Consider the following 8,110-nt stretch of genomic DNA (forward strand, 5'->3'; position numbering starts at 1 on the left):
ATCATCACCTAGTAGCAGGAGGAAAAGGAATAACACGGGACAATGGGTCACCGACAAAACTTTTTCTTTGCAGATGGAGCCTCAACTGACTATTCTCGCCTTTCCTTCTGGGGTTCCCACGCAAGCACTATTTCAGCCAATGACAGGGGGAAATCCCTTTTGTAACCCCTTTTAGTCTCTTCTTGCTCAAGGAGGTCCGTCTAGGAGCCGAACAACTTTTGTAGATGCACAACCGTCAGGGAGCCAGACAACTTTTGTAGATGTACGACCGACCTTTCCAATGGTACAATTTAATTCGGTAGCATCACAGTCTTGCCTCATGCCCCAATGTCAATCCTTAGAGATCCTGGTTTTGCCGCAGACAGGATGGACCAATTCGTATTGCCTGAAAACTTACATACTTTGGACGCTTTTCCCATTCCAATTGTCTTGCAACATAGAATGCATGAATTGGGTCGAGTGAGTACTTTATATGTGTCTTATATAACTTTATCTTTCATATTCACAATCTCACTTTCTCTTGTTTTATATTGTAGTGCGCTACCATGTTTATAGATGTTGCACACCGAGTTGTTACCGCTGAAACGGTACTGGAAAGAGCAAAGGCTCACTATACCTCCGAAATTCATTCTTTCAATTCAGCTTACGCATAGAGCTTGGTTGAAACTTCAAAAGAGAGGGAGCTCCGAGTTCGAGCAGAGGCTGCTAAAAAAAGCCTAACTCAAAAGTTGAAAGAAGCACAGACAGGTCTTGACTTACGTGTGGCAGAACTTAACGCTGAAATGTCCACCAAACTTATGGTTGAGGGAGGATGTACCGTTGCAAGGTTCAAAGACTCTGCGGAATATGCATTTTATGAAGCACAGAGCTTTAACAACGGTTTTGAGCGTTTTCGATCCCTTACTTGTGAAGAATATTCAGACAAGGATTTTGATATCTTTAAGGCTTTCCCGGTAACTTCCCCACAGTACACCATAGGTGAGAGGATGAGGAAGAAGAGGACGAAGAGTAGCTTTATGTTTTAGGCTCCACCCTTTATGCAATTTCAATCCTTCCGTTGCTGTAATATCGAATATTTCCTTTTCAAATATCATATCAAACTCCCATTATGTAGGGTTTAAGCATTGTGGGAAACTTTATTAAGATTCCATATCATACGTGATATTGGCTTTAAGTTTTATTTAACCCAGCCCTTGTAATGCGGGACACTTATCGCTATCCTTATGGTACGGGGACGTTGATTACGGAATTCATTCAGTCCGAGTCCTTATAATATAGGACACTTTTTACCATCCCTTGTAGTACCGGGACATTGATTACGGGATTCATTTAGCTCGGGTCCGTATAATACAAGACACTTTTTATCATCCCATGTAATACCGGGACGTTGATTACGGGATTCATTCAGCCTGGGTCCTTGTAATACAAGACACTTCTTATCATCCCTTGTAATACGGGGACGTTGCTAGTAAAAAATAAAAATAAAAATAAAAATGAAGATCATTGATCAAGAGTTGATGTACCTAAAATGAATTTTATTAAAACCATCATTTGCCTTGAGGCTTATTGAAAATAAAAGACTAAGTCATGAATTGATACAAAACTAACAGAACTAACACTAAACATCACAAGAACTAGAAACTAACATTAATATTGAATTATAACTTTACTGATAGTATTTCCTCAGGTGCTCTGCATTCCAAGGGTGGTTAAGTTGCCTTCCCCTAATGTTTCTAGTTAATAAGTGTCTTGTCTTTTTGTATAAATAACCCTATAAGGGCCTTCCCAATTAGGGGCAAGTTTGTCTTCGTTGGGTTCCTTAGTTGCCTTAGTCACTCCACATAGGACGAGGTCTTCGGGTTGAAACCTCATTTTCTTTACACGAGAGTTATAATATTGAGACATCATTTGTTCATAGGCTGCAACTCTGATTTGAGCTTGTTCCCTTCTCTCTTCGATTAAGTCCAAGTTGACAGCCAGTTCTCTTTCATTTTGGAGTGTATTGTAGTGTTTGGTTCCGAAACTTGTTACACCAGTTTCCACTGGAATTACAGCTTCGCTCCCAAAGGCTAAAAGAAACGGAGTTTCACCTGTTGGGGTTTTTGATGTAGTTCTGTAAGCCACACAATACACCAGGCAGCTCTTCTGGCCACCCCTCTTTCGCCTTCTCAAGTCGCTTCCTAATTAAACTGAGTCCTGTTCTGTTGCCCACTTCCACTTACCCATTGGCTTGCGGATGCCCTGGTGATGAGAAATGATTTTTTATTCCTAACTGGGAACAAAAATCTTTGAAGACAACACAGTTGAACTGCTTCCCGTTGTCTGACACAATGACTTAAGGAACTCCAAGCCTGCATACTATAGACTTCTAAGCAAAGTCCTTGACATTGTTTGTAGTGATGGTGGCCAGTGGTTAAGCTTCTACCCACTTTGTGAAATAGTCAATTGCTACAACAACATACTTGGTTTGCCCTTTCCCTGTAGCCAGTGGATCAATCAGGCCCATTCCCCATTGAGCAAAGGGCCATGGACTTGACATCGGCACTAGCTCCTCTGGTGGTTGTCTAGGGAAATTGGTGAATCGTTGACATTTATCACACTTCCTTACAAATTTCAGTGCATTTCTCTACATAGTGGGCCAATAATAGCCTTGATGAACTGCCTTGTAAGCCAAGGATTTGCCCCCTGCATGATTTCCGCAAGCGCCTTCGTGTATCTCTTTCATAATATAACGAGCTTCCTCTGCTGAGACACAACGTAAAAAGGGCAACGAAAATTTTTGTAGAGAACTCCATCGATAAGCGTATACATGGGCACTCGGATCCGTACCTTTTGAGCTTCCACCGGGTTTTATGGTAGCTCCCCATCCTTAAGGTACTTGACTATTGAGTCTGCCCACTCTAGCCTAGTGCCAACTGGTTTACTTCCTTGTGCTTTTTGGATACATTAGGCTTTTCCAAGTACTCAAGTGGTATAGCTTAATACTCCCAAGCTCCACTGCGGTTGCTAGTCGAGCCAATGCATCTGCATTCTCGTTCTCAATTCCGGGTATTTGCTGGATTGTGAACTTCTTAAAGTGACTAATTAGGCCCCTTACCTTATGTAAGTACAATTTTATCTTGTCATCTTTGGCTTCATATTCTTCACCAACTTGCCCTGCAATCAACTGAGAATCAGTAAACACCTTTAATTGCTACACTCTGAGAGCTTCTGCTAACTTTAATCCTGCTATCAAAGCCTCGTACTCTGCTTCATTATTGGTAGCTCTAAAACCAAATCGAAGTGCATATTTCAGATTCTCTCCCTCTGGTGATATAATCACCAATCCTGCCCCACAGGCTCGGGCGTTGGATGAACCGTCAACATAAAATCACCAAATATCCTCCAAATGCATTTGATTCTCAGGATCAATTTCAGCTGGGGCTATGACCCCATCTTTTTCTAGAGAGGAAGAAAACTCAACCACAAAATCAGCAAGTGTTTGGCCTTTTATTGGTACCCTTGGCTTGTATTGGATATCGAACTCACCGAGCTCTACTAACTATTTCATAAGGCATCCGAATGTCTCTGGCTTGTAGAGGACCTGCCTTAGTGGTTGGTAGTCAGCACTATTATGGTATGTGCTTGGAAGTATGGTCTGAGTTTCCTTGCAACCACAACCAGTGCAAACACTAGTTTCTCTATTACCGGGTACCTTTCTTCTGCTCCCCGAAGTACTCGGCTAGTATAATATACCGGTTTTTTAATACCGTTTTCTTCCCTGACCAATGCTGAGCTTACCGCTGTAGGGGAAATTAGTAGGTAAAAGTATAATTTTTCTCCTAAAATTGCTCGGGACAACAATGGTGGTACGTTAAGATAGTCTTTGAGTCCAATGAATGCTTGCTCGCACTTTGGGGTCCACTCGAAGGCTTTCTTAGTATCTTAAAAAAAGGAAGGCACTTGTTAGTGGCTTGGGAGATTAACCTGTTCAAAGCTGCTACCTTTCCCGCTAGCCTCTAAACTTCTTTAGTTGATTTAAGTGATCTCATATCTAGTATTACCCGAATCTTCTCAGGGTTTGCTTTAATTCCCCTTTGGCTTACCATATACCCCAGAAATTTTCTTGAGGATACCCTAAATGCGCACTTGCTTGGATTCAACCGCATATTATGGGCCCTAAGCACATCAAAAGATTCCTGTAAATCAGTTATGTGGTCTTCAGCCTTCAGGCTCTTTACCAACATGTCATCTACATATACTTCCATGTTTCTCCCTATCAGTTGCTTGAACATTGTGTTAACCAGTCTCTGATAGGTGGCACCAGCATTCTTCTACCCGAATGGCATCACCTTGTAGCAATATATACCTCTGTCAATGATAAAAGAAGTTTTTTCACTATCAGGAGCATATATAGGGATCTGGTTGTATCTGGAGTAAGTATCCATGAAGCTCAGTAACTCATGTCCTGTTATTCCTTCAACCAACATATCGATCCTCGGCAAAGGAAAATTATCCTTTGGGTAAGCCTTATTTAGATCTGTGTAATCAACACAAGGCCTCCACTTGCCATTTGCCTTCTTGACCAGGACCACATTTGACAGCCAATGTATTGTACCTCTCGGATAAAGTCGGCTTTTAGGAGCTTCTCGACCTCTTCTAATTTAGCGAGGAATTTTTCTGGAGCAATGTAATACCCCTGATTTTAAAAGGATAGTCTCGGTAATTTTTTTTAAAATTATTTTTAATTGCAGTTAATTATTTAGTTGATTTCTTAGCTAATTATTTACTTGTTTAATTGATTTAATTATTTGTTTAAATGTGTTAATTGATTTATTTGTTTAAATGAAATTGTGTGTTTAGGAATTTAATTGTTTTATTTTTATTTTTATTTTTTATATTTTTTTAAGGAATTGGATATGGATTGTAGTAATGGATCAACCAATTGGGTTCCATGGACTACTTGGATAAGGGATTTGACGGGTATGGATAAGTATCCATGGACGGTTAGATATGTATATATAATATATATATATATATATATATATATAAGGAAAGTTCTTTAGTAATAATCTGATGTGTATATTTATATGTTATATATAAAAAGGATTACACATAGATTGTACATAAAATATATTTTAATTACCTTTTTAGTATTGAAATTTTATTTTTATTTTATTATTAGTTTAACTTGGATTGGAAAAAATGATTAGGTTATTTTATTTAGCCTATAAATATATAACTATAGGTTAGTAAAAGGGGTTAGAAAATAAATCACGAAATATATTTTAGAGAGATAAAGAAGGAAGAGAAAGAGGAATAAGGAGGCTAGGGTTTTTATCAAATCTCTAAAGGCAAGTTCTAATTCTTCTCTTCTCCTTTGATTCATACTCTATGCATGCTAGATTAATTCTAGATTCTTTAAATAAATTAATTGGAATCTAATTATATGAATTGATTTAGGAATTTCAGTTCATATTTCAATAATGGATTTTAATTATTTGTTTTCTTCTGCCTACGCTGTTGGTGGCCTTGATTTTAACTTAATTTATGTTATTTAATTGATGCATGAATCAGTTTATGCATATGTGGGTGCAGTCATAAGGCATTCTTTATAAATCTGTGCACGCCGAACGAGGAAACTATTGATAATTGATTTAATAAAGAAAATCCAGAATGTGATTTAAATGATAATGAGATTTTATTTTTTTCTATGCACGCCGAATGAGAAAGAATAGTTTTAGGAATCTTCAGTTTGTTACATTGAGTTTGCAATTGAGATTTCAATTTCTACGTAAGCCATAATGAAAATTCAACTTATAATAATTTGATATTGTTTCAAATTATTAGAAAGGAATTTGGTATATAAAAAAAATGTTAGTTATGCGCTAAATATTTTAAAAGTTAGATTAATTAATATTGTGATATTAAACTGATATTATTATTTTTGATTGATGGATTAGTATTAAATATTTATTTAATAAATTCATTAAGAATTAGAATGCATGATTTAAGTTTACATGCTAAGTATGGAATTTAATTAATTTTAAAAGAGATAAATTAATTAAATATTCTTGGATTAAATTATTTTAATCAATTAAATATTCTTGGATTTAATTATTTTAATCAATTGTTAGATTTAAATTAATTTAATCAGAACATAGAGATGTACAATTTAGTTGAGATGCATGTTAATTTCTTGTGATGTAAATTAAATGCATGCTATTTGGAATTTATATTTTTGCTCAAGTAAATGCAAATGATGTGTATATGATTTATATCATATTTATTTGGATTGTTATATGTAAACATTATTGACATTATCCTTGGATTTGAAACTTTTATTTGATTATGATATGGATTAATGCACCATTATGGGATGGGGGCATATTAAGGACGGATTAACTTAAGAGTTAAGTCCTACCTATTTTAAATAAGGGAACGGATTAACCATAGTGTTAAGTCCTACTTATTCGTATCAGGTCAACGGAATAGTTGGATGACATATTATTGAAATATTAATTGGAAAGGTTATTTTGATGGTTGGATAGGACGGATTTTACATATAGAATTATACACCATGATATGAGCTTGAGTCTCAGGATCAGTGGTTAGGGTGCGTATATTGCCAGGGATGTGTAGCTAGATATAGTGTAGTTGTGTACCCCGGTAGGTCTAAGTACTTATGCCCATTGTATGTGCGTTTTGCATGTTGCCTACTATTCAGGTTGAGACAACTCTATAATCTAATGAGGTTTCTTTAGTGTGTATATATCTATTTATGGACTATTTAGTTATTGTTGAATTAATTAGGATATGTACGTGTATCGGGTCTCTGTTTGGGATGTAGTAGATTAGAACTTGTATGTGGGCCTGACCCACCATTATTTTTCAGGTGTTCGTCAGTTCCAGCCTTAGAGATTGTTCGTGCCGAGCAGAGACAGTCATTCACTCTTCCGACTCTACATAGAACTCTTCTTCATGGTTTAATTATTAGTTTTATTTCAGTTCAGTTATTTCAGTTAGGATATTATTAAGGGTCCACAATATGGATTCCCGAGTTGTAGTTTAATTAATTACTAGTATTCGAGGATTGGAGGATTTTATTATTGGATTTTTAATTATTATTTATTTGAGAATTTTAAAATAGGGATTTATTATTTAGTTTTCCTTCAGCTTATTGTTTATTTAATTCTTAATTATTTATTTTTTTATATTCAAATGCTTATTTAAATATTAATTGTTTGATATCCCTTGTATTCTGTGCTCGGACTTGATTACCCGTGGCTCTAGAATCGAGGGGTATCACAAGCAAACACCCCCCTTTTCTGTCTAACTAGCTTAAAAGATGGATCCACATTAAGTCGATGTTGCACAATGAAAGGGTTTATGCTAGGCATATCATCATGTGTCCATGCAAACACACCTTTGTTGTCTCTGAGAAGCTGAACAAGTGAATCTCGGATGAGTGGGTTGAGTAGTGACCCTATGCTCACTTTTTTTCCGGTTCTTTGTTCATCCAAATCTATCTCTACGAGGTCGTCCACTAGTTCCGCCCTTTGAGTGGGTTCCTTCTCAGTTACCCCTTACGGTTTCTCAATGGCCAATGTTTCCTGCAACTTTTTTGTTCTTAAAACGACGACATAACACTCCATTGCTGTTACTTGGTCACCTCTTAACTCACCAATGCCTTGTTCTACAGGGAACCGCATCAATAGGTGGTACGTGGAAGTGACGGCTCTCATTACATTCAAAGTCGTTTTCCACAAGATTATATTATACGTAGACGGACAGTCCACTACCAGAAAATCTACCATCACGGTTACTTGTTTCGGACTGGTCCCGGTTGTCAACGAAAGTGTGACTACACCTAAAGGGAAAAATTTTTCTCCAGAAAAACCAACAAGGGGGGACTTCGTTAGCCTTAACCTTTCCCAGCCAATACATATCGTGCAAATGCTTCAATAAATAACAAGTCGACAGAACTACCATTGTCTATTAGTACGCGATGGATTGCGTAGTTGGCCATGACTACTGTCACTACTAAAGGATCATCATGGGCTGCTGGATTCCCTTAGCATCCTGTTCCGAAAAGGTAATGTCTTGGCCTTCCACTCTAGGAGACTTCGCT

Source organism: Cornus florida, unplaced genomic scaffold (genome assembly GCF_030987335.1).
Source record: "Cornus florida cultivar Cherokee Brave unplaced genomic scaffold, ASM3098733v1 CherokeeBrave_3.0.0_Hap2_Chr09, whole genome shotgun sequence".
NCBI classification, from domain to species: domain Eukaryota; kingdom Viridiplantae; phylum Streptophyta; class Magnoliopsida; order Cornales; family Cornaceae; genus Cornus; species Cornus florida.